The following is a 27594-nucleotide window of genomic DNA, read 5'->3' on the forward strand; positions in this document are numbered from 1 at the left end:
ACCACTTCCCTTGTGAAGCTATTTCACATCTCACCATTGGGAAGCTTTTCCTGAGAGTCAGCTAAATGTTACCTTTCTCAGAGAAATCCCATTCCTCTTAGTTATACCTTCTTGCCCCACTCCAAGTTATTTTGTCCGATATTTGCACCCTGAAGACGTTAGAAGCTGCTATCACATTCCCATCATTTAGCCCATTATAGAGACTATAGCTCTTAATCTCAGTTCATAAATCAATCCCCTCCTCACTTCAGTTGTTCTCTTCTGAACGCCTTCCTAGTAAGGCAGTGCCCAGCACTGAATGCAATATGCCAGGTGATCTGACACTAGAATCTCATTCGTGGTGGAGTGCCTTTACACTTGTAGTCTGAATCTGCACTGGCCATTTTCCCAGTTACATCCTATTGAATATTCATTTCTATTTTGCGGGCCATAATCACCCCTACACTTCTTTCAACATCACTTATTCCCACATTATATATTCGTGTTTTGGATTATTTTTCTGCATTTTTCCAAGTTGAAATTCATGTTGTTTTCTTCCTCCCACTTTTTCACCTCTCTTTAAGCCCTTTGTATCACTTTCCAGTCCTCACGGGTGTTCACAGCTCCTCCTAATTTAGTATTCTGCTTTTTGTTCTTTACACAACAAAATAATATGTAGAAACCACATGAGCACAGTGGGGTCCAAATAACTGTGGGCTTGGCTACACTGGAGAGTTGCAGCACTGGTGAGGGGGTTACAGGGCTGCAACTCAGGATGTGGCCACACTTGCAAAGCACAGCCAGCGCTGCAACTCCCTGGTTGCAGCGCTGGCTGTACACCTGGTCTGCCTCAGGTGTAGCGATTCCAGCGCTGGTGATGCAGCGCTGGTCAGCAAGTGTGGACACCACCAGCGCTTTTATTGGCCTCCGGGGTATAAGGAGGTATCCCAGAATTCCTGTCCACAACAAACCAGAAGAATGGCTGAACTTTTTAGCTACTTGCTAAAAAACAAACACAGCTGCTCTTTGCTCCAGCGAGCGAGCCAGCGAAGGCAGGAGAATTGCTTTGGAATGTTCAAAGCTGTTTGCTTGAGGAGAGAGGGGAGAGGGGTAATGTTGAGCAACTGTTTATGTGGTCTGACGGCTATTTAGGAGTGCATAATTAGCATTTAGTGAATAAGAGACAGGTGGGGGAAAGGTCAAAACTTTTTAAATGATTGAAGGTAGGCACTGTGTTTCTTCCAGTCCTTAGAACTTGCAACGCAGGGAGCTGAGAACAGTGTCAGCTCCAAAAATCCACTCTCTCTGTCTCCCCCACGCTCCCTGTCACATTCCACCCCACTCCCCTCTTTTGAAAAGCACGTTGCAGCCACTTGAATGCTGGGATAGCTGCCCACAATGCACCACTCCCAACAGCGCTGCAAATGCTGCATATGTGGCCACACTGCAGCGCTGGTAGCTGTCAGTGTGGCCACACTGCAGCGCTGGCCCTACACAGCTGTACGAACACAGCTGTAACTACCAGCGCTGCAGAACTGTAAGTGTAGCCATGGCCTGTGTTTACGAAATATACATAGCATACAGCGCTGCAACTTTCGCACTCAGGGGTGTGAAAAAACACCCCCCTGAGCACTGCAAGATACAGTGCTGTAAAGCATCAGTGTAATCAGGGCGGCAGCGCTGGGAGCTGCACACTACACCCATAAGGGATGTGGTTTACATGCAGCGCTGGGAGAGCTCTCTCCCAGCACTGCCGCTCCGACTACACTCACACTTCAAAGCGCTGCCGCGGCAGCACTTTGAAATTCCAAATGTAGCCATACCCTAATAGACACACTATTGCTGTCAAACTATTTAAAGGGATAATACTCAATTTACATACATAGACGTATCATCCATGCATTTTGCTAATATGCTGTTCACTCTGTTTTCAAGGTCTTTAAAGGCTGATTGTTTAGGAGCGAAACATTATGAAAACCATGATGCTGGCAGGCCAGGGGCCTGTCTTGCCCAGGCTGCAGGCAATAGCTAAGGACTGACAAACTTATAGCTGGTGACCAAACCAGTTCAGCTGTACGTTAGTTTTGCTCAAAATAGGAATTAATCTTAGAAGAATGCACAGATTCGATGAAATGGTTGTAAATTGCTCCAGGCATTAATCTCACTTGTAATGTCTGAAACTATGTAAATATTACTTTATAACTTTGAAAATGTTTGCTCTGAACTTGTGAGCTCGGGCATGGGAATTGTCCCTTCCCCCATCCAGAAGAACTATCAAAATCAGATGGGCCATCAAGGAACATTGCAATAGAAAGGATTGGTTAACGGCTTTGTCACACCTGGGAAATGCTACGTGCAAAGGAAGCTCGTCCTGTGAATTTGGAAGCTGAATGAAGGAAATAAAACAAAGCCAACAAAAATTTTTCCTTCTTTTTGGCTGTTTGAACTCTGACAGGGCCAGAGACTCTGAACTGAAGCCAGAGATCCCCAGCGGCTGACCTGACAGACATATTGAATTGACAGATCACTGCAACTCTGTCACTTAGGATTTAGATGGTAACTCATTTGTGTGTATATGTTCGCTTGTTTAACCTGTAAATCTCTCTCTGATTTCTTTTTCCTAGTTAATAAACCTTTAGATAGTTTATTATAGGGTTGGCTATGGGCATTGTCTTTGGTGTAAAATCTAGGGTACCAATTGATCTGGGGTAAGAGACTGGGCTCTGGGGATTGGAAGCAACGTGAATGGGGTGTGATCTTTTTGGTGTACCTGACCATTTTTCATGAAGTCCAGTTTGTCTGGGTCGCAGCATGGACTGGAGAGTCTAATCTAAGAAAACTGCCTGTGACTGCATGGTAAGGCTGTTATAGTGACTCAGGAGGTAACGTTTGGTGAAATCTAATTATAGAACACACCAACAGTGTGGGGTGTCGGTCATGAGCCACTCCAGGCAGCATGACAAAAACAAACAGTTTTTGTAACAATTTACATATATCTGCTTAGAAACTTGGATAGTTAAATCATTGCCACCTCCTAGTGCAGACTCAGCAATATTGATTAAAAGGGCTTATATCGATGTAGCTTATTTACATCACAAAATTTCACACAAAAACTGCGTATAGAGAAGCCCAAAGAAAGTTAAATCAGACTAAATCTATTATTGAAAATTTTTGGTACCTCTCTAGGCCCCCCCAGCAATATATTGCCATTTATTCATCACTCCTTGTCTATTGTCATTCAGGCAATTTCGGTCCACATGTGAGCGTTCTTATCTAAGCTGGTTTGAATTATTCCTTTCAACATCAAAATGATTTCAGTAGCAATCAAATGTGATGTTCCCAAGGGATGAGTATATAACCAGAATCCAGTTATTTGCAGTAGTTCTGGTTTTGTGTCCCCCGTCCTTTGCCTCGCTGCTGAAATTACCAGTAAAGGTGTTAATTCTGCAGGTGGTTGTTGGGATATTGACACCTGTCCACTAGGAACTAGACTGACAACAACAAAGCCCAGATCCTGAAAGTGGATCCCTGCACCTGCCCAGAACCCTCAGTCACTTCAGCAGGGTTTTGCATAGGTGGATATATCCACACGTTCAGAGCTGCTTGCAAGGTGAGGGCTCAGCTCGTTTCCTGTAAGCACCAAAAAGCAACCTGATGCTAAAATCGGGTAGAGTTAGCTGTGGAAAATGTTTGCATTGATTCTGTTACAAATAAGAGTACACATCCTTACCCAATTGTAATTTAAATTAGTATTTTGTGACCTATTAGCTACAGCAGCAATCTTGCTGAAGCGGGATTCCAACTACATAGAAGCTCACTGTGACTAACTGCAAATCAGTTTCCATCTTGCCTGAATTCTGCAGAACTTTCAATGGTTATTATTACTTGTGCTACCTACCGTATGGACCAAGAGAACACAACCAGACTAGGGGCCCATTCCACAACATGCCGTATATGTACATAGTACAAACTGGGTAGGAAGGAAAGGAAGAAAGACATTAACAGTAATAAGAACAGGAGTACTTGTGGCACCTTAGAGACTAACAAATTTATTTCAGCATGAGCTTTCGTGAGCTACAGCTCGCTTCTTCAGATGCACAGAATGGAACACACAGACAGGGGATATTTATACATACAGAGAACATGAAAAGGTGGAAGTATGCATACCAACGGGAAGAGTCTAATCAATTGAGATGAGCTATTGTCAGCAGGGGAAAAAAAAACTTTTGAAGTGATAATTAAGATGACCCATAGGAGATGTGAGGAGAACTTAACATAGGGAAATAGATTCAATTAGTGTAATGACCTAGCCATTCTCAGTCTCTGTTAAGGCCTGAGTTAATTGTGTCCAATTTACATATTAATTCGAGTTCAGCAGTCTCTCTCTGGAGTTTGTTTTTGAAGTTTTTTTGTTGCAAAACTGACACCTTCAAGTCTGTCACTGAGTGGTTAGAGAGGCTGAAGTGTTCTCCCACTGGTTTTTGAATGTTATGATTCCTGATGTCAGATTTGTGTCCATTCATTCTTTTGCAAAGAGACTGTCCGGTTTGGCCAATGTACATGGCAGAGGAGCATTGCTGGCACATGATGGCATATATCACATTGGTAGATGTGCAGGTGAATGAACCCCTGATGGCGTGGCTGATGTGATTAGGTCCTATGATGGTGTCACTTGAATCGATACGTGGACAGAGCTGGCATTGGGCTTTGTTGCAAGGATAGGTTCCTGGGTTAGTGTTTATGTTGTATGGTGTGCGGCTGCTGGTGAGTATTTGTTTCAGGTTGGGAGGCTGTCTATAAGCGAGGACTGGCCTGTCTCCCAGGATCTGTGAGAGTGAGGGATCATCTTTAAGGATAGGTTGTAGATCTTTGATGATGCGCTGGAGAGGTTTTAGTTGGGGGCTGTAGGTGATGGCTAGTGGCGTTCTGTTATTTTCTTTGTTGGGCCTGTCCTGTAGTAGGTGGCTTCTGGGTACTCTTCTGGCTCTGTCAATCTGTTTTTTTACTTCAGCAGGTAGGTATTGTAGTTTTAAGAATGCTTGATAGAGATCTTGTAGGTGTTTATCTCTGACTGAGGGATTGGAGCAAATATGGTTGTATCTTAGAGCTTGGCTGTAGACAATGGATCGTGTGGTGTGTCCTGGATGGAAGCTGAAGGCATGTAGGTAAGTATAGCGGTCAGTGGGTTTCCGGTATAGGGTGGTGTTTATGTGACCATCGCTTATTAGCACAGTAGTGTCTAGGAAATGGACAGCTTGTGTGGATTGATCTAGGCTGAGGTTGATGGTGGGATGGAAATTGTTAAAATCACGGTGGAATTCCTTGAGGGCTTCTTTTCCATGACTCCAGATGATGAAGATGTCATCAATGTAGCACAAGTAGAGTAGGGGCATTAGGGAACGAGAGCTAAGGAAGCGTTGTTCTAAGTCAGCCATAAAGATGTTGGCATACTGTGGGGCCATGCGGGTACCCATAGCAGTGCCACTGACTTGAAGGTATATATTGTCCCCAAATGTGAAATAGTTGTGGGTGAGGACAAAGTCACAAAGTTCAGCCACTAGGTTAGCTGTGATGTTATCAGGGATACTATTCTTGATGGCTTGTAATCCATCTTTGTGTGGAATATTGGTGTAGAGGGCTTCCACATCCATAGTGGCAGCTCTCTAACTCCACATTCTACAAGCCATTACCCTCTGATCCCACAGAGGATTACCAAAAGAAACTACAGCATCTGCTCAAAAAACTCCCTGAGAATGCACAGGAACAGATCTGTGCAGACACATGCCTAGAACCCCGACCAGGTGTATTCTATTTGCTACCCAAGATCCATAAACCTGGAAATCCTGGATGCCCCATCATCTCAAGCATTGATACCTTAACAGCAGGCTTGTCTGGCTATGTGGACTCTCTCCTCGGGCGATATGCTACCAGCACTCCCCGCTATCTTCGAGACACCACTGACTTTCTGAGGAAACTACAATCCATCGGTGATCCTCCAGAAAACACCATCCTGGCCACTATGGATTATTCTGAAGGAGGGGTCTCAAAGTATTGCCTTTATGGATTTTTTGGGGAGAGGGTGTTCCACATCTCTGGGCCAGCATTTAAATAAAAAATGACAATCCAAACAAAATGGACATGATCTGCATAGGTATTAGATCCTGGAGGAGGCTAGCTGGGATTTAGAATCTCACGTGATGCTTTCTTACTGCCAGGTTAGCAGCTTTTCTCAGCAAGCAGAAAATTCAGAAATAACATCACTTTCAGATTGATTTCACAAATCACATCCAGACCGAGAAGGGGATTCTGAGCATGTGAAATTTCAGAACATGGGGCTGAACAAAATAGGAGCCAACTGTCTCCTTCCACTGCTTCCCTTGGGATTGCCCAAGCTCTCCATATCCTTCCATACTCTTCCTGCTTTATAGCCTCTCCACTCACTTGCCTTCATCAGCACCACTGTCCTTCCAGCCATGGAGCCCAGGATGAAATTTCCCCCTGATCTTCTCATTAATGGGGCGCAAGGAGATTTGGTTTGACTCACTTGGGTCATTTTCTCCTCAGGAGTTGAGTGTACTGTTTACAGACACTGTCATTCCAAGAAACTCGAGACTCAGGGTGAAATCCTAGGCAACACTGATGACTTCACATCAAGGTTAAGATTTTACCCTATAACAATGATACTCAATAATTGACATACACCGTATCTTTCCTCCCAAATCTTTTAAATGATGCATATACAGCACCACTGAAATGCACCCAGTTCTGGGGTGAAGTATAACTACAGTCTAACAGCCATACTATCAATCATTTTAGGACCAAATGAGAAGAGGAACATGTCCTCCATGGAAAGGCCAGGAGGTAGCTTAAGTAAGCAGAATGTAATTACCCATCCTGGAATTTGGCCAGGACATTAACCCAGGACACACCTTTATTTTTATTAAACTTCTCATGAAATCTTTAGTTACCACATATGGTCAGATGTACTTTGATAATAGGTCTCACCCAAATGACAAAGGACTTGTCCACATAGGATGTTACTGTGCAGGAAGCCAAGGTGTGTAACTACAGCACACCAGTAATTTTCCGTGTGAACGCTGCTACAGTGCACTTAAAGTTCAGTTGTGCACTTTGACTTATTATACTGGTGCACTGTAGATTCACATCCTGGCTTGCCGCACAGTAACATCCAGTGTAGACAAGCCTGAAAACAACAGCAGTGTCCCTAAAACCATTCATTGGCTCAGTGAAAAGTGCCACCAAACAGATCAACAAGCCCACTAACTGTAGTGTCTTTTGCAGATTTTCCTTGCATGACTCCAGTCCAAGCATTCATCCACCCCAACATTGCTTAGCTTCAGACAGGATCACAGCACAGGAAGACATGCCTACAGGCAAATAATTACACCAGAGCTTCCCACCTGAAAATGCTCAGAACTAGCCTAACACCGCGGTTCGCGCCCCCAGCTAGTTTGGATGAAATTTCTTTTAATCTACAGTTCCCTGAATTAATGAACCTAACAGTGACGGATGAGGGCACATAGGCATGATAATTTGTACCCACATCACATCCACAAAGAGCTAGATCAAAGCAACATGCTGTGCTGAGATACTTGTGCCCATCTGCCAATTTACCTGTGACAGCAGGCACAGACACTCAGTGCGACAAAGTGAAGGTACCAGGCCACAAACTCAGTAACCAGGATACCAAGGCAATGGATAATGTAAGACAGTGAGTGTGCTAACTGTGCAGGACTGAAACTCCCTAGCAACCTGTGATGATTCACAATCCACTTATGTAGGCTACCTTTATTTTATTATAATTGTGATTGTGGGCTTTGTTGGCAGGGATAGAGGAAGCTATTCTGATTAAAAATAGTTTGGAGGACAGCTGGTGGCAGAATCAGAACAAAAGAAAGAAGATCTGGTTTGAGCTACATTTTCAAAGAATACATTTCAAGCATGTGATTGGGTGCAATCAAGTGCATGGATACATAGTATTGTTTCCTTATGTGAAGTCTAATACCCTGATCATGCCAGCTACTCTCCACAGGCAAAACCTGAGACAGGGTGTGAGGCCCTGGTTAAATCAGTGGGGTCCCACACACATACAGGGGTCTGCCTGTGCAAAGCAGCTTGCAGGACTGCTGGGAAAGGTCCAGATTTTTAAAAAGTGTTTAGGCACCTAACTCCCCGGCCCTAAGTGCTCAGGGAGACTGAATATCCAGGATTGTATATGTCCATCTGTGTGCTTTACCTAGGTGGAATTTGCACATGAACATTATGTCATCAGGTTATCAAAATAATAAGTTAGGGCCAAAAGGTTTTGGTCCACAAATGCACACTCATCCCTGCTGCTTCGTGCATTAACGTACGTGCTTCTCTTTCCAGCGGTGCTCTCACTTGCATCACGCAAGCAGCTTCTAATGGGTTCTTTCTTTCTCTTTCTTTTTGCCATCTACATTCAAACAAATCTCCAAAGCCAAAAAGGAAAATTGGTAGCAGGCAAAAGAACCAACAATTGTACTAGCTTCATGCCTGAGCTGGCAAGCAGAACTCTCTAAATTGTAACACTCATTTTCTTTATGCTCCTCTCTTAGTGCCTAACTTTATATTATCACAGGACCCTGGCTATCCAACTTCCAGTTCACCCCAACTCTCTAAGGTCCAAATCACCCTGCTGTCTAAGCACGAGTCTAAAGTCCCTTTTAACTAAAGGTCAGTTTTGTCTCCCCACCTTCACCTCCAATTCAGACCATATATCGCTCCCCTATTTATTATACCCTCATTGTTCTTAAAATTTTGGATGCCTCCAAAACTCTTTGGAAACATGTCTTGTACTGTGTCATTTGCCTGAAAACAGTTAAAAAAAAAAAAGAAATCCATTTGCCTATGTAGCCTGTTAGCAGAAGAAAACTGCCCTGTCCCTTTGGTCTCATATTTTTCAGTACATATGCTGAAAACATCTGAAATTGTTAGGATTTAGATAGGCTAATCCAGTAGTCTTTGCAGATTTACCTGGACTTTGAGATATAATTTGATTTCGGGTCTCACTTGCCTTCTCTTTGAGTAAGTTCTTTGTTATCGACATAAGAGTTTTTAGTGGATCAAACCTAGTATTTTTGTTATGGTTAGTGTGTAATTTCTGTGGGGCAGATGCTCAATTGATGTAAATCAATAAGCCAGGCCAATTTACACCAGCCAATGAGCTGGCCCTGTATTTTGATGCCAATTTTAATTTGTTCTTTTTTCTCTCACATTTAATGTATAATCTCTCTCCGTGGATTCTGGGGAATTCTGTGGTTATCCTTCAACTTTGACTCTGATTCAAAAGAAGGAACCTCCAGCAGCTCAGTGGTTCATGCCAAGGCACTGGTTTAGTAGTGATTCAAAGTGAAGAGTGACACCTACTGACACCCTGATTTTCCAGGACCAGTTCCATCAGGGATAGGAGTTACACTTCCAAAGGACACCGAGAGATGAAGCAAGAGTGTTTGCCTTTTTAACAAAGCCTTTAAATCACTAGATGTGCAGCTTGCCCCGTGGCAATAGGCAAAACCATGGGGAAAAAAGGGCATGAGTTTTTCATGTCTTATTTTTTTTTCTTCAGGTTTAAGCAGAAAAGTACACAAGGAGAGAAAAATGTGTTTAAAATGGAGAGATATACCTTTAAGAGGAAGGTAACAGGCAATGATCCATCCCCTCTACATAGCGACTCGCCTTGTTCTTCCACTTCTGGCTTAGAGATAATATGTTGAATGTCATTTCCTGTATCAGTGGTTAACCACTGGATGCTGGATCAGAGATTTACCAGAAGTGCAGTACTCAAAAGAGAACCTGCTGCTTTCAATAACCCTTTCATGCACCCTGTGGGAACCATTTAACCTTTGCAAACTAAAATAAATAAAATTTAAAGTCTGGATTTGGATAGGGAATTGGGTCACAGGATTTGTGCCAAATGCTCACACCTTGTACAGGAAGCCACAAGGATAATTCCTCCCCTGGTCCCTTTTTGTTACAATGCAGGGAGGGAAGTGGGGTAGTATAGTAAATAACTATATAGGTTATTTGTTAGCCCTCTGCTTTAACACTTAGAAATCAGACAGTGGGAGTCAAGGCTGTTTCTTTTGTATCTGTTTCCCTGCATTAGAAGCTCTGATATTTAGAAAACAGAGTTACACTGGAATCCAGAAACCAGGCTTATATTCCCTATCAGCCTTCACTTCTGATTTATTTTCCACTGAGGAGCAGAGCAATTCATCTCTCCAGGCTGTATCAGTTTTATTATTATTGTTATTGTCATTGTCACTTTTGTGGGGAAGGAAGTGAGAGGGGTTTCCTGTGATCAAAAATCATTTCGGGGACAGCAGAGTTATGAGCAGATAAAGAAGAGCCAACCAGGGCTACATTTGCAAAGAAAGCATTACACATTTGTATTTGGGTATAATTGTTTGTGCAACTGCCTTCCCAGCTAGAGAGAGTTGTTTTCCTAATTACATAATATTTGTATAACATTCAGAACATAAAAAGTGCTATTATTCCAGTAGACATGCTTCAAGATCTGAAAACAATGGCCAAATAGTTGTGACTAGAGTACAGAGATAACAGTTGCTTTTAAGCTTTGTTGGTATATTTCATACCCAGGACAGTGAGGATCCAATAATATTGACCATAGCCAGCTACATTGTGCAGGGAGCTGATGCCCACGCTGCCCCATACACAGCTTTGAATTGCAATACCTCCCACCTCCTCAGCCCCCTGCGTGCCTTTCAGCACCCTATACAAAAAGGCCCAGATTTTCAAAAGCATTTAGGCGCCTAACTCCCATCGATTTCAGTGGGAGGATCTGGGTCAGAGCTCTGACAATACAGCTCATGCTTAGAATGTAAATGTTCTGGGGCCGGGCTGGTCTTTGCCTAGCACAATCAGGCCCCGATCCCTGACTGTCACTTCCTGGCACTACTGCAATACAAGTAAATAGTCTTAGTCTCAGACTTTAAAGGAAGTGCCCCTTTCATGCCCAGCCGACAGACAACCTCTCCCATCTGTGACAATTATCATTATTATTTTATATTGTTGTAGTGCCCAGGAGCCGCGTCATGAACCCAGATCCCAGTGTGCTTGGCGCTGTACAAATACAGAACAAAAACACAGTGTCTGCCAAAGAGCTTGTGCACCTCTGATGTGACATGAAACACTGCCTGCCTTTGCAGCCATGAGTGTGATGCACAGCTTGACCTGCGGTGCCAGCTTTCTCCAGCCCCTATCTAACCTCCCTATCACACACACAGAGAGACCACCGGAATTAAGATCCGAAGCTTCCTAGGCAAACAAGAACAGGAAGTGGCACACAGGCAGCACATCTCTTGTTGCTCTCCAGCTGCGCCCGCAGCATCACTGATAGGCTCCAGAGGCAGATCCCTCCAGTTCTGCTCAGCATGAAGAACTGCTCTGCCTTCGAGAGCAGGTGATGGGGAAAAAAGGATGGATCCAAAAGGATTCCCTCAAAAAGCCAGTGAGTCCCCTGACTGCAAAACTCACACAGTAAACCTCCAAGACACTCATCCTTTCCCAGGAATCCTGCTTGGAAAAATCAAGAGGCCGCACTACTTTCCCCTCCACAAAGGAGCCCTGCAAAGCCGTTCATGCCAGCTGTGCTTGCTCTTGACAGAACTTCCTGAATCCACCCCAGTCTACCCAGGCTTGCCAAGCAATGCAAATATTTGAGAAGCCACCTTGCTTCCCCAGCATCTGATGTAAAAATCCACATCAAAACTGAGCAGTAAAGGCTGTGACTTAGAGCCGCTCAGCAGCCAGAAGTTCTGTGACCCAGCCCAAGCTTTTATACTGCAGGAGGTCACAGGAACACACTCTGGCTCACCTCTCCCCCGTTGATCAAAATAGTGGAACCCCTCAGAAATAGCTCTTCATTCGCTGCCCTGGACTTGCTTTCCTTTTTTAAAATTTCACACTAAGGAGCTGCTTTCCGGTCAGACAGGGGACAGACGGGTAAAAGACTGACATGGTACAACCTCTCCCGAGACGAGAAAGACCTTCCTTCTGGCTGACTGGTAGAACTTGTAACGCAGCCAGGTTCTCTAGTGTCACCTAGCAGTTACTGCAAGAATGATTGGGAGTCAGGAAACCTGAATCATACTCCTGACTCAACCCAGCTTTCTTTCCTCCTGTTACCCAATTCCGGTCACCACCAGCATGGGACCCAGCAAGATGGAGGTATACCGCTGGGGCCCAGGAGGCGGAGGTGGTATCAGTGTGTCACAGCAGGGTTGAGTCTCTGGAGACAAAGTGGGTGAGTGGACCATGAAGTAGCTAGCCTGCTTGAGGTGTTATGGCAGAGCTGGCAAAGTGGGAGTTCGATAGTTTTTTCTCCCGGGAAAATGAAGTCTCTGGGAGAGACATGGGTCTCCTGCTAAGTTCAACAAGCACACCATTCTTCATTACAAAACACCTCAGAAGAGCACAGTTGCCTTTGGTACTCTGAGAGTTAAACTTTTGGCTGTATTGCAAACCCCAAGCATTCAAAAGTCACGAGTCAGCTCCTCCTCCCCCCAAATCATACATTTGACTTAAAACCAGGAGATATTTTGGGGGGGGGGGGTTCTTTTGATTTGCCTTCTGATTTCCAAGCCCTTTGGGATGTACATGAATCACATTTTCAAGGTGTTTTTCCATGCAGACTTTAGGATTGAAAATTACTTGTTTTTTTTTTTTAAAGGAAAGCTGAGAGTCTCACATATTCACATGACTCTAGGAGCTGGAGTTTTAAGAAAAAAACAATAAATATGATAAGAGCTGGCAACACTGCTTTGGCTGCCCATTTAACAGGGTATGAAATGGTGGTGATACTAATTCCCTCATCCCATAGTTTCCAATATTTGAAAAGCACTATCAGATCCTTGGCACAGCAATAATATGAGTCAAAGAATTTCTATTGATATGTGGATCTTTAATAGGTCCTGTCAGGCAGGGGTGGCTCTAGACATTTCGCCGCCCCAAGTACAGCGGCATGCCGTGGGGGGCACTCTGCCGGTAGCAGGTCCTGCAGCTCTGGTGGACCTCCCGCAGGCGTGCCTGCGGAGGGTCCGCTGGTCCCACGGCTCCTCTTCAGGCATGCCACCGAAGGCTGCCTGCATGCCACCCTCCTGGTGACCGGCAGAGAGCCCCTCACGGCATGCCACCCCAAGCTCACGCTTGGTGTGCTGGGGACTGGAGCTGCCCCTGCTGTCAGGACATAGTCAGCTAATCTTGGGTTAAGGAGTAGCCTCCCACATAACTGTAATGTAGTTCAAAATAGAATCACTTGTGAATTTTTTTCACAATTAGGCCTTGTTTATGCCTCAAAACTGCATCAGTCAAATCAGTCTTGAAATGGATTTAAATGGGTGCCACTCCCTGTGTGGATGCAATGAAATTGATTTAAAACTGGCTTATATTGTTTTAGCCAGTAACTAACTCAATTTCCCTTCCAGAATCCTTCACATAGATCTTTCCATATCTTTCATCCCTTCTTCAGCAAGGGATCACAATGTTTCTTGCAGTAATGAGAGGCCAACTTTCAAGAAACTACCAAAGAACCTACAAAGGAGGGCCAAGTGACTACACAGGAATCCCTTGGTATTCCAGGTGAAGCGTTTGGTTTTAAACCAAGGATGGAGGAACTTACATTTTGTCTCACCAGTGGAGCTGCTTTTAAGTAGAGACATAGGAGTCAACATAATGAGAGCAGGGAAAGTCAGCTAACATCTAGGGTCAGCCCTACAGACGTATTTTCATACTGATGTCAGCCTATGCTGCCCTGAGCGGAACTAAAAACAACCCTTTGCCTCACATTTGACACCAGAAATGGTAAACAGCCTTGAGTGCCCTTCCTGATTTTTAAACTGGCCCATCTCATAAACCTTAGAAGTGTGCTTCCTGGCCTGCCAGGGTGTAAATGCGGGCTGCAGCATATGACAAAGGCCCAAAAGAAGGGACATACATTAGCCATGCAAGAATCTTAAAATGCTCTGCGATTCATCCCTTTAGTGGAAATGATTCTCTCTTTAACTTCAGTTTCATAATTATTTCCGAGGTAAACAATTTTCAGCAATAAAAAGGGGTCTCCACACCTATGTGGATCATTGTTAACTTTGGGACTACACTGAGTGACATCGCTCAGAATGAGCAGCAACTGTGAGGTCAGCTCAGCAGGGCTATTAAGAAAACTTGAACTTTCTGATAGTTGGCAGAGCCACGGTTATTCCTTGAAAAAAAATGTTATACCTTCCATTGAAATGGTTCTGCCTATAGAACATTGTTGTCAATAAAGCAAGAGAGCTAAGAAAGCAAAGTGCCCACAGAGTAGACAGACCTTTAGTGGCCTAATTTCTCAGAAGCCCCAAGCCCACACCTCTCCGGTAGCACTTCATATGAAAGGCTGGTCTCAGTGTTTTTAACCAGAATTTCCCCTCCTTCATCGTTGTTCAGCATGCCATGTACTAGTTTGCTGTAGCCTTTCAGCATGCAATGTACCTGTTGACTTTAGCTCTCCACCCCAGCACTAGTTGCATTCCTGTGGCTTTTTGCATCTATTGTATCTGTGGTATGTGAAGCACTCTGGAGTCTAGGGGGAAGAAAAGGTGCTATGGAAAATGTTAGCCAACTTATTTTGCATGAAAGCCACATTGTGTTAGAGTATTGGAATGTACAGCAGAGAAGCAGCCCCTTCTCTGGGGATCTCTTAAGCATTGTCAGCCTTAAGTGCTCAAATATCATGAGATTTAAAGTTCTTATTATTTGCCTTCTGTGATTTGAGTCTTTAGAAATCCAATTTTCAAGCTTTTGTCTACAAGCCTGAGGGATAGAAACTTATGTTTTTTTAATAGAAACAGAGTTCCCTATAATCAAATGATTCCAGGAGCAGTAGCTTTCAGGGGAAACCCACCCACACACCCCTATTATGTGAATCAGCCATACTGCTTCCTGGTCTCAACCCCCCTTTCCCTAGCCTGATTTTTCACACTTACTATCTAGTCCCTACTCTATTGACTCTGAGCACTGCAGGGCTGCACTCTTTAATAGGAACACAGTCCCAGCATGCCTTTCTTAGTTTGGCCCTTTAAATTAGGTGAGGCCAAACAGCTCCATGCCTATAGTGGCCATTTTGCAACTGCCTGTTCCTTGCTGTGTTTCCCTGTCCTCTCGTGGGTACATACTTGCTATGTTTTCCTTCTCTTTTTCCAGTGAATATGGTATAGTCTCAAGAAGCTTTGTTTCTTCTAAGGTTATGTTGCTCATTCCCCCACCAACCTGAAACCATAAACATCTGCTAGTGACCCAGAATCTTTTCTACAGCACTTAGTCTTGGTGTCCCCAATAGGGGTTGTGCCTTGAGCCTATGTCTTGGGAATGGGGTGGGGGAATGGGAAACAGCCTGTTTCTACTCAGATTCCCCAGCAGTAACAGTCCAGGGGGCTAGATGGGGATGTGCAGCCAATCATCTACAAAGAAAATGCTTTTTGCTACTTTCCAGGAGATATCAGTGAGCTTTGGAGCCAGGTCCCCTGCTTAGCCCCCAAGTGTCTAACCACGTGACACAGGGAAAAGCTATTCAAAGCCACTTCTGCAGATGCCCATGGAGTCTGCCAAGAAGCAGATGCCTTGGATGGTAAATTAGCTTCCACAGTCTGGTGTTTAGGGCTGCATGATTGCCATCCAAAAATGAGGAGCTGGCAGAGGAGTCACTGGCATTGAGCTCCTAACTGGCTAGCACCTGGCCAGTATCAGCCATTTCATTAAGAAACATTATGACATTTCAGTATTAACCCATCTGGTGCCTAGGAGTCAAGAATTCCCAGCATTGTGCAGAAGAAAGAGAGAAAAGCATAGAGATTTACTTGAGTAAAAGGAACCCCAAATAAAAACAGCTGTTGCCCTTTGACCTTTTCAGCAGGAATGCCTCCTGGAGAAACACAACAGGTAAACATGTTGAAATATAACAGATCCTTAGTGGTCAAAAAAACTAACTTCCTACATCACCATTTTAAACAAAAATATTAATAAAATCTGTATTTTTTTTCTAAATATGCATACACATTCCCAGCCTGTCTATGCCTACAAACATCTTCCATCTGCTGACATCCATGCATTCCAAACACCTCTGTTCATAATGTACGCCTACCCATGCCCATTCAGGGCTTTCTATCTGCCAATGCAAATCTCTTTTCTATCTCATGCTGTAGATTCAACTGCCAGATGCATTGTTACATTGAGGATCCCAAATCACAAATGACTTGCCCAGTAAGTAGCACATGCATGTTACCTGCCTTTTTAAAGTAGAGTCTACTTGTCTGTTTTCACCATTTAGAAACCAATCTTATCTCATCTTATAAGCAAAAGGTGCTTCCTAGGTGCAACATATTATTCAATATTATAGACAAACAAGTGGCAAATCCCTCTAAAAACAAGTGTGTTAGCGATATGGGCAGAAGTTTGTGGGGGAGGGTTGGGTTGTGGGTAGGGGTTGGTTGTTTGCTTTGTCACTTTAAACATAGGCACCAACTCCATGTATGTTCCAGAGCTGGAGCTCCCACAGAAAAAAAAAATAGTGGGTGCTTAGCATCCACCAGCAGCTAGCTCCTCCCTCCGTCCCAGAGCCTCCCATCCACTGGCAGCCACGCCGATCAACTCCTTCCTCTCCCTCCTATTGCCTCTCGCCTACTATAGTCAGCTATTCTGCAGCATGCGGGAGGCCCTGTGGGGAGGAGAGGGGACAGGGAGCGCTCAGGGGAGGGGGTGGAACTGAGTGGGAAGGTGCAGGGGTGGGGACTTGGGGGAAGGGGTTGAGTGGGGGCGGGGTCCGTGGCAGAGCAGGGGGTTGAGCCCCCCCCCAGGGGCCAAGAGGAAGCCTGCACCTGTGACTCTAAGAACATAAGAATGGTCCATCTAGACCACTATCCCATCTTCTGACAATGGCCAATGCTAGATGTTTTAGAAAGAATGAACAGAATAGAGCAATGATCAGGTGACCTGTTCCCTGTTATCTATTCGCAGCTTCTGGCTATGAGAGGCTATGGGACATCCAGAGTATAGGGTTGCATCCCTAACCATCTTGGCTAATAGCCATTGATGAACCTATCCTCTGTGAACTTATCTAATTTTTTTTAACCCAGCTATACTTTTGGCCTTCACAACATCCCCTGGCAATGAGTTCCACAGGTTGACTGTGCACTGTGTGAAGAAGTACTTCTTTATGTTTGTTTTAAACCAGCTGCCTATTGACCCCTGGTCTTTGTTATGTGACGGAGTAAATAACACTTCCTTATTCACTTTCTCCACACCATTCAAGATTTTATAGACCTCTATCATATCCCCCTTTAGTTATCTCTTTTCTAAGATGAACAGTCCCAGTCTTTTAAATTTAACCTCAGATTAAAGCTGTTCCATGCCCCGCAAACCATTAGAAGCTGCTTGTGTGGTGCAAGTGACAGCACTGCTAGAAAGAGACGCTCTGTTACCCTTCTTCAGTTCTAATAGATCTTTTTTGGGGATGGGGCGACCAGAACTACATGCAGTAGTCAAGGCGTGGGTGTACCTTGGATTTATGTAGTGGCATTATGATATTTTCTGTCCTATTATCCATCTCTTTCCTAAAAACTGTTAGCTTTTTTGACTGCCAATGCACATTAAGCAGTTGTTTTCAGAGAACTATCCATAACAACTCCGGGATCTTTTTCTTGAGCAGTAACAGCTAAGTTTGACCCCATCCTTTTGTATGTATAGTTGGGTTTGTTTTCCGGTGTACATTACTTTGCACTTATCAACACTGAATTTCATCTGCCATTTTGCTGTCCAGTCACCCAGTTTTTTGGGATCCTTTTGTAACTCTTCACAGTCAGTTTTGGATTTAACTATCACAAGTGATTTTTGTATCACCTGCAAGCTTGGCCACCTCACTGTTTGCCCCTTTTTCCAGATCATCTATTAACAAGTTGAACATCACAGTTCCCAGTACAACTCTTGGGGATCCTGCTATTTACCTCTCTCCACTGTGAAAACTGACCATTTATTCCTACCCTTGTTTCCTATTTTTTAACTAGTTATGGATTGATGAAAGGACCTTCCCTTTGATCCTATGACAGCTTACTTTGCTTCAGAACCTTTGCTGTGGTATCATGTCAAAGGCTTTTTGAAAGTCCAAATACACTGTAGCAACTGACTCACCCTTGTCCACATGCTTGTTGACCCCCTCAAAGAATTATTATAGATTGGTGAAGCATGATTTCCCTTTAAAAAAAGCAGTGTTGACTCTTCCCCAGAGGTGAAAGTAAGCCGGTACGGAGGATGGGTAAGAAAAGGAGACTGCCTGAGGGAGGGAGAAGCCTGCCTGTAGTGAGGCGGTGTGGCTCCCCCTCCAGCCTAGAGGAGGAAGAGTCCAGCTGGAGGCCAGAGAGGGCGGAGCTAAAGAGCTCTGAGCCTGCCCCTCAAAGGGTCAGGCGCTGACCCGGAACTATAAAGGCCGGCCCTCAGAGCTCAGTCGAGGCCCAGCAGCTGGAGCGAGCAGACGTTCCTCAGGGAGCTCGAGACTGGGACACTCCTGAGACCCAGGGCAGCCGCCCAGACTTGCCGGAGCTCTCCCGCGCCTGCACCTAGAGGAGATGCCGGAACTCCCCCGTGCCTGCTACCTGGAGGAGCTGCTGGAGCTACCCTGGGCCGACTATCTGGAGGAGCTGCCGGACCTACAACCCAGCCCCGGCCGCGATGAGCCCATGCTCCTGAACCCTGCAGAGGCCGACGTCAGGACCCTAGTAGGCCCCGAGGGGGAGTACGGAAGTAGCCCGGGGGCAGCTGACTCCAGTCTGGCTGCAGCCTTGCCAGAGCCTGTCAGTGTGTTGCGGCCTGGATCCCTACTGACTGAGCAACGGATCGCTAGCCACTGCTAGGGCCCCGGGCTGGGACGCAGTGGAGTGGGAGGGCCTGCATCCCCCCTGCCACCCATTCCGGGGTGGCAGACTCCCCCTCTCCCTGGCCTGAGGAGTCCGAAGCCGGTTTTTGTTGCTCAGCCCTGCCCAAGGACCTGAGCTTCCTGACTCAGTGTTTGCTGCCTGCCTTGACCTAGGGCCAGGCTCATAGCAGTTATTAGGGCTCAGCCCTGCCAAAGGACCTGAGCCCTTGCCCCACAGGGCAGGCGATTGCCGCGAGGACCGCCGGGCTATTTTCTCATACCCATCAGTGTGTATTGAGCCTATCATAAACAGATAGTTAAGGGTTAATAGAACAGGAGTACTTCATGTCTCTTTTGCCTGTAAAGGGTTAACAAGTTCAGTGAGCCTGGCTGTCACCTGACCAGAGGACCAATCAGGGGACAGGATACTTTCAAATCTGGAGGGAGGGAAGTTTGTGCATGTGCTGTTAGAATTTGGTGGTTGTTCTCTCTGGGTTCTGAGATTGACCAGATGTGCAACCAGGTTTCTCTCCAATCTCTCTGATACAGTCTCTTATATGTCCAGAATAGTAAGTACTAGGTGATAAGGCGAGTTAGGCTTATGTTTGTTTTCTTTATTTGCAAATGTGCATTTGGCTGGAAGGAGTTCAAATCTGTATTTTGCTGAAAGGATTTTAATTTGTACTTGTATACTTAGGCTGGGAGGGTATTCCCAGTGTCTGTAGCTGAAAGACCCTGTAACATACTCCATCTTAAATTTACAAAGATAATTTTTACTGTGTTTTCTTTCTTTAATTAAAAGCTTTTCTTGTTTAAGAACCTGATTGTTTTTTTATTCTGGTGAGACCCCAGGGGACTGGGTCTGGATCCACCAGGGAATTGGTGGGGAGAAAGGAGGGAAGGGGGAGAGAGAGGTTAATTTTCTCTCTGTGTTAGGATTACTTTCTCTCTCAGGGAGAGTCTGGGAGGGGGAGGGAGAAGGAAGGGGGAAGGTGAATTTTCCTCTCTGTTTTAAGATTCAAGGAGTTTGAATCACAGTGATCTTCCAGGGTAACCCGGGGAGGGGAAGCCTGGGAGAGGCAATGGTGAGGGAAAGGGTTTACTTTCCTTGTGTTTAGATCCAGAGGGTCTGGGTCTTGGGGGTCCCCGGGCAAGGTTTTGGGGGGACCAGAGTGTACCAGGCACTGGAATTCCTGGTTGGTGGCAGCACTACAAGTACTAAGCTGGTAATTGAGCTTAGAGGAATTCATGCTGGTACCCCATCTTTTGGACGCTAAGGTTCAGAGTGGGGAATTATACCATGACAGAGCCGGTGTGGCTCCCCTCCTCCCCCCGGAGAGGGTCAAGCCCCGACTGCACTCATGTACACGTGGTACCAGAAGTGGGGAGTCTGGACCCTTGACCCCTGTGAGAAGGGGCCAGAGGGGAAGATCTACCCTAGAGAACCAAGGAGATGGAGCGCCTGTTTCAGCTGCTGGTGGAGAACCAGGACCGTCAGCAGACCGCCAAGCTACAGCAGCAGCAGCAGATAGCTGCCCAGCTCCAACAGCAGCAACAGCGGGATGCTGCCCAACTCCAGCAGCAGCATGCCGCCCAGCTCGAGCAGCAGCAGCAGCTTATTCAGCAGCTCAGAGTCCAGCAGCAGCAGCTGGTGACCGCATTACCGCACCCCGTAGAACCGTCGGCAGGGGATGCGCTGGGGCACCATGATCTGCCGCCCCAGTGCAACTAACAAAGATGGGCCCTGACAATGACCCTGAGGCGTTCCTGATAACGTTGGAACAGGTGGCCCTCGTCGCTGGGTGGCCCCGGGACCAATGGGCCACCCTCCTGTCCCCGTACCTGACCGGGACTGCCCAGACGGCATACTGGGGGCTGGCAACGGAAGAAGCCAGGGATTATGGCCAACTAAAGGTTGCGATCTTGGATGCCCTGGATGTCAGTCCCGAGACTTTTCGGCAGCGATTCAGGAGCTAGACGTATCTCTCGGGAGCCCAGCCTCGGCTGGTGGTCCAAGCCCTGAAGGAGGCGTGTCAGCGACGGCTACAGCCAGAAACAAGGACGGCAGAGGAGGTCACTGAACAAGTTGTCCTGGAACAGTTTGTGCACACCCTACCGGCCTGGGGATGGGCCTGGGTGCTCCACCACCGCCCGGCAATGTTGGCCACGGCCGTCTCACTAATGGAGGACTTTCTCGCGGCCGAAACCTCCGTGGATCCCACCTTTCAGCCTCCAAATCCCAGATCCGAATGCCCTAACTCTGACAGAAAGGGAGACGCACCAACCGGGCTGTGAAACCCCGGCAGCGGGCAGGACTCCCGCCCTGGGCCTCGGTTCTGGCGCCCGGATCCGGCCTCTCGGTCCGGAACGGCACCCTCCAGGCTGGGGCCCGCGAGGGCCCATCAGAGTCCCCTCAGAAGTCCAAGGGGAGCCCCCTCCAAGGGCTGCCGCCCTGAACTCGTAACCTGTTTCAGTTGTGGGCAGACTGGACACCTGCAGCGAGACTGCACAGAAATGGGCTGCAGCTTCGGGCAGGTCTGTGCAGGGGACACCCGGGTTCGGCTACCACAGGCCCCCAAGATCATGGTCCCGGTAGTCGTCAGGGACCAGGCGACCCAGGCTTTGATTGACTCTGGCTGCGGCCAAACATTAGTCCGCCAGGCCTTGGGACCCCCGGCAGACCCCCGCCTGGGAACGATACACCTGCAGTGCATCCATGGGGATGTCCGGCCCTACTCTAGTGCTTGTGTCCTGTTGACAGTAGCTGGTGTCACCCGATGACTCGTGGTTGGCTTAACCCCTCAACTGGCATATCCGGTGATCCTGGGGCAGGGCCCGCCTTCGAGGAGGTCCTCTAATTGACACCAGCACTGGAAGGAGAGCGCCAGGAGGCCCTTCCGGATGAAGTGGATGGGACCCCGGGGGCCGAAGCGGAGAATGAGGAAACCGATAATCCTCGGCTGGAGCCCGCAGTCGAACCCCGTCTTCATACTGATTTTTGTCGGGACCAGAGGGCTAATCCTACCCTTAGCCAGACCTATGAACAGCTCACGGCAGTTGATGGGACCATCATCGACCCCCAGCGCGCAACCGAATGGCTCCACTTCGAACTGCGCCGGGACCGTCTCTACCGGATTGACCGTGATGCCCGCACGCAGGAACCCCAAACGCAGCTGCTAGTACCGCGTTGCCACCAGTGGGCCGTGATGAAGCTGGCCCACAACATCCCGGCGGCCGGGCATCTGGACCATGAGAAGACCCTCGCTCAGATCTTGACGCAGTTTTTTTGGCCCAGTATTTACCAGGAGGTTAAGAACTATTGTAACTCCTGCCCAGAGTGCCAGTTAGCTGCCCTGCCATGAGTGCTCAAGGCGCCCCTTGTCCTCATGCCTATAATAGAGATGCCATTTGAATGGGTGGCCATGGACCTGGTAGGCCCACTCCCAAAAAGTGCTTTCGGTTTCCAGTATGTCCTGGTCATCGTGGATTATGCCACCCATTTCCCAGAGGTCATTCCATTGTGGAGTACTACTGCCTGGACCATTGTGGGGGAACTGGTGAAGGTCTTTGCTCGAGGGGGTTTGCCCCGGGAGATCCTAACAGGTCAAGGCACCAATTTTACCTCCCGGTTGCTACAGCAGGTCTGTGAGCTCCTGGGGGTTAAATAGCTATGCACCTCCGTGTACCACCCGCAGACGGACGGGCTGGTGGACCCTCAAGGAGATGCTGTGGAAGTTCTCCCCAGAGGTGCTATGCCGATGGGACCAGTTGCTCCCACCCCTGTCGCTAGCCGTCCGGGAGGTCCCTCAGTCATCAACCAAGTTTTCCCCATTTGAACTATTATACGGTCACCGTCCACGGGGCCTGTTGGACTAAATGCGGGAGACCTGGGAACAGTCCCCCTCCCTAACCCAGGGACTCCTGAAGTATGTCCTCCAGCTGCAGGAGTATTTTGCTCAGGCTGGGGCCCTGGCACGTGGAAACTTAAAGACTGCACAGGACTGATAGGTACGGACCTACAACCAGGAGGTGCAGGTGTGTGACTTTGAACCTGGGGATCGGGTCCTGCTCCTCCTGCCCTCAAGCGAGTTGAAGTTACTGGCCCGCTAGCAGGGGTAGCTCGGAGGGTCAGGCCCGTCACGTACAAAATTCACCAACCAGACAAACGCAAAAAGACTCAGCTATACCATGTGAATTTGTTGAAGCCCTGGCGCAACCGAGAGGGCCTGCTAATCAATCCTTACCCACCCGAGTCGAAACTGGGTCCCCACGTGCCCTAGACAGAGGATCTCGCTGCACCCCTGCTCGGCGACACCTTTACGGAAGAGCAGCACAAGCAGGCCAACTGTCTCCTGCAGGCTTTCCAGGGAACCTTCACAGCTCTACCTGGGTACACAACCTTGGCCTATCATTCGATCCAGACCGAGCCAGGGAAGGTTATCCGGGAAACGACCAGGCCACTGCCGTACTGGATATGCCAAGAGGTCGAGGAAGAGGTGCAGGCTATGCTGGCCTTAGGAATCATTGAGCCGACCCAGAGTGAGTGGCGCAGCCCTGTGGTGTTCGTACCCAAGCGCGATGGCACCCGCCAGTTTTGTATAGACTTCTGGAGGGTGAATGCTATCTCCAGGTTTCACGCCTACCCGATGCCCCATGTGGACGAGCTGCTGGACCGCCTAGGGGAAGCCCGGTTCATTACCACCCTCGACCTCAGTAAAGGATACTGTCTTGTCTCCTCCCTCCCCCTCCTCCAGTCAGGCTGCAGACAAGGCTCTGCCTTCCTTCCCCCCACCCTCGTCCCCCAGCAGGGGTTCTCTTCTAGGCTGTAGCTTGCAGTAGGGAGACTGGCTGAGATGCCTGCTGCTGCTGCCTGCATAAGAACAGTTTAAACTCAGCTGTTCCCTGCGCAGTTCAGCCCCTAGCGTTGGAGCCGTTTCTGGCATCCTTGTTAATTTCATTCGCAGTTGTTGTTGGGCAGGGGAAGTGTGTATGTGACCATGGCAGGGGCAGTTCTTTTCTGCCCCTGGGATGAGGGGATCTCCTATACACAAAAAATGCAATCGAAATCAGGAACCATTTCCAAGTTCAAATCTATCCCATTCTCTTCCCAGCAGAGGATCATGGTTCTGATGTCCATACTGCTTGCAGATCCTCTTTGAAATGTTACTCAACTGAGCAGGGAACAGCTGAGTTTCAACTGTTCTTATGCAGGAGGCAAGCTTCTCCCTCCCTCAGCCAGTCTCCCTGCTTCCTGCTGCAAGCTAGAGGGAAGCCGCTGCAGCTGCTGAGTGCCAGGCAGGGAAAAAGCACGGACCCTAGTGCCAGCAGCCTGGCTGGAGGAGTAGGGAAGACACGGAGAAAAATGTGATGAGTTTTCACTTTTTCAGGCTTATTTCAATAGTAAAGTTTTATTGCAGACAGTACTGGTAGTAGTAATAGTAGCTTTATTTTCTCTATCTATGTCATGCAATGGGAGGGATCCATGAAGTACGTAGGAGAGGTGGGCTGCTTGCGATTGGACCTAATGGGTAAGAAATGTAAATTACTTTCACCCCTGCCCAAACCCCAGGGCTCCCAGCCACCTCTGCAGCTGGTAGCTCCGGGGGTGATTTAAAGGGCTCAGCTCCTAGCTTCAGCTGAATCCCCAAGCCCTTTAAATCCTGATTTAAAAGCCCTGGGGTTTAAAAGCCCCACCTCTTCTGATAGATGCCACGCCTCTTCCGGTTGAGGCCCCTCCCCCTCCGCAGGACTCTGGAGTACCGGTAAGTCCTTTAAGTTACTTTCACCCCTGCTCTTCCCCAATATATTGTTTTCATCCATGTTGTCTGATAATTCTGTCCTTCACTATCATTTCAACCAATTTGCCTGGTACTGAAGTTAGGCTTGCTGGCCTGTAATTGCCAGGATCACCTCTGGAGAGTTTTTTAAAAATTGGAGTTACATTAGCTATCCTCTGTCATTTGGTACAGAGGCTGATTTAAGTGATAGGTTACATATCACAGTTCTCAGTTCTGCAATTTCATATTGGAATTCCTTTGCCAGAACTCTTGGATGAATAACATCTGGTCCTAGTGATTTATTACTGTTTAATTTATTGATTTGTTCTAAAACCTCCTATATAGATACCTCAGACTGGGACACAAAAAGAATGGCTTAGGTGTGGGAATCTCCCTCACATGCTTTTCAGTGAAGACCAATACAAAGAATTCATTTAGCTTCTTCACAACAGCCTTGTCTTCCCTGAGTGCTCCTTTAGCACCTCGATCATCCAGTGGCCCCACCAATTGTTTGACAGCCTTCCTGTTTCTGATGTACATAACTTTTATTTTATTTTTTGACATTAGTTCTTGTGTATTTTGCCAGTTGTTCTTCAAATTCTTTTTTGTCCTGCCTAATTATGCTTTTACACTTGACTTGTCAGAGCTTATGCTTCTTTCTATTTTCCTCAGCAGGATTTGACTTACAATTTTTAAAGGATGTCTTTGGGAATCTAACTGTCTCTTTTACTCTGGTTAGCCGTGCTGGCGGTGGCGGCGGCTGCTGCTGCTGCTTTTTTTTTTTTTTGGAGGTGGGGGGGTCTTCTCACTGTGGTGCTTTGTTTTGTTTTTGTTTTTGAGGTATACATTTTGTTTGAGCCTCTGCATTTAGCATGCTCAGAGAGACTCATTCATGCCTAAGTTTCACTCACTAATGAAGATTTTATGACCAGATTATGAACCCCAGAATTTAGAGACTTATAATGGAAACAGAAGCTGACTTATCTATAAGCAGTGCTTATTAAACTGTCTCGTGAAATGCAGCCACCTCACGATGAAGACCGGTGTGCAGCTCAACATAGATTCAGCATTGTCTGCAGAAACACTGCTTTCTTTATGCTTTTGAAAGATCTTACACCACAATTTTATATACAAAGTGCAAAACATCTACTATTGACCTCGGTGGCTTATTTTAGATAAGCAGAACAACCAAGGAGAGAGAACAGAAGTAAAGTCTCCATAAGATAGCACAGTACGTGACTGCTGTCTACAGGCTGTTGCAAGTGTGTCACAGATCTGCAGCAGGAAGGGGAAATGTGTCTCCTTTTAACGGTGCAGTACAAGAAAGAAGCCACAAATAAGGTGACTATTTTCAAAAGAAAAAAAAACTGGGACAATTTCATGGTGACACAATTTTAGGTTCAAACTTCAGCATATGAAAGACAGAAGTATAGGTTGTTTTCTTTCACATGTTCTGGTGTCACAACTGCTAGCTTCTAACTCAGCAGTGACACATGCATGTTTCCCAAAGTGGATGATTTATTCCAGTAACTTGATGTCCTGAGCGAGCAGTGAAGAAGTGTCATTCACATGTACTCTGAGCAAAAGGGCAGCTTGGATAGCAACTGCTGTCGTTTGAGTTTTCTCTTCACTCCATGCTGTTTGTCTTGCTGAACTCTTGTTCTCCTGGACTGCTTGTTCCTGGCTCACGTGTGCGCACACACAGAGCAAATTCTGGTGTAGCAAGTAATCCTGAACAAACATTTTATAGTTTAAAAAAAAAATCCAAATGCTTTGGCTGATTGAATGAAAAACTGGGACATTTTAAGAGTCCCAAAATGATGTCCCAGAAACTTCAATGAAAAACTGAGACATGAGAAGTGATTACAACACACATAATGTGCAGAGACAATTTTGATTAGGATTTACAGAGAAGCTTAAGGAGATAGGTGCCTAAATCCCATTGGACTTCTCCACTTTAGTACACCATATGCTGGTCTATCAGAGTGGAGAAACAACGTCTTCTATTTTTAAGGATTTTTAAGTACAGAAATCGTAGGGCCTGGCTGACCAATCCCTGCCCTGGGGATCCCATTGACTTTGGGCTAGTGTGCATGCCTGTGAGAGTAGAAATTAACCTCGAGATTTGGGAAATCAGGCTTTAAAACTAAAATCAATGACAACACAACAAAACACACAGTCAAGAGCCAAAGTCAGAGTCAAGGGTAGGGCATAGGAGCAGGGCCCAGGAGCAAAGCAGAAAAGCGGGAACTGGGAACCGCTGGGGGTGGGGGATCTGGGAGGAGGAGAGGTACAGGCTCAGAGGTGAAGCTCAGAAGTCGGGCAAGAAAGTAGGCAAGGTCCATAGTAGCAGACAGCCAGGGATTCCTCTAGATCAGTGTTTCCCAAACTTGAGATGCCGCTTGGTTAGGGAAAGCCCCTGGCAGGCCGGGCCAGTTTGTTTACCTGCCCCGTCCACAGGTTTGGCCGATCGCGGCTCCCACTGGCCGCAATTCGCTGCTCCAGGCCAATGGAGGCTGCAGGAAGCGGCAGCCAGCACATCTCTCAGCCCACACTGCTTCCTGCAGCCCCCACTGGCCTGGAGCGGCGAACCACAGTCAGCGGTACCTGCAATTGGTCGAACATGCCGACGGGGTAGGTAAACGAACTGGCCCGGCCTGCCAGGACTTTCCCTACACAAGCGGCGTCCCAAGTTTGGGAAACACTGTTCTAGATGCTCAGACAACTTCCTGTTCCAGTGCCTCTTTCTTTTCTAAGTAGAGATTTCCAGCCAACCAGTGGGGCTGGACAGCTCCTCCAATCAGGAGCTTTGTGAGTGGGGCCCTGTGCAAGTGAGAGCTTTGCTAACCCTCTTCTCCTGTCATTCAGGTGAGCTGGTGGATGGCAGCCATGGTC

Source organism: Gopherus flavomarginatus, chromosome 1 (assembly GCF_025201925.1).
Source record: "Gopherus flavomarginatus isolate rGopFla2 chromosome 1, rGopFla2.mat.asm, whole genome shotgun sequence".
Taxonomy (NCBI): Eukaryota; Metazoa; Chordata; order Testudines; family Testudinidae; genus Gopherus; species Gopherus flavomarginatus.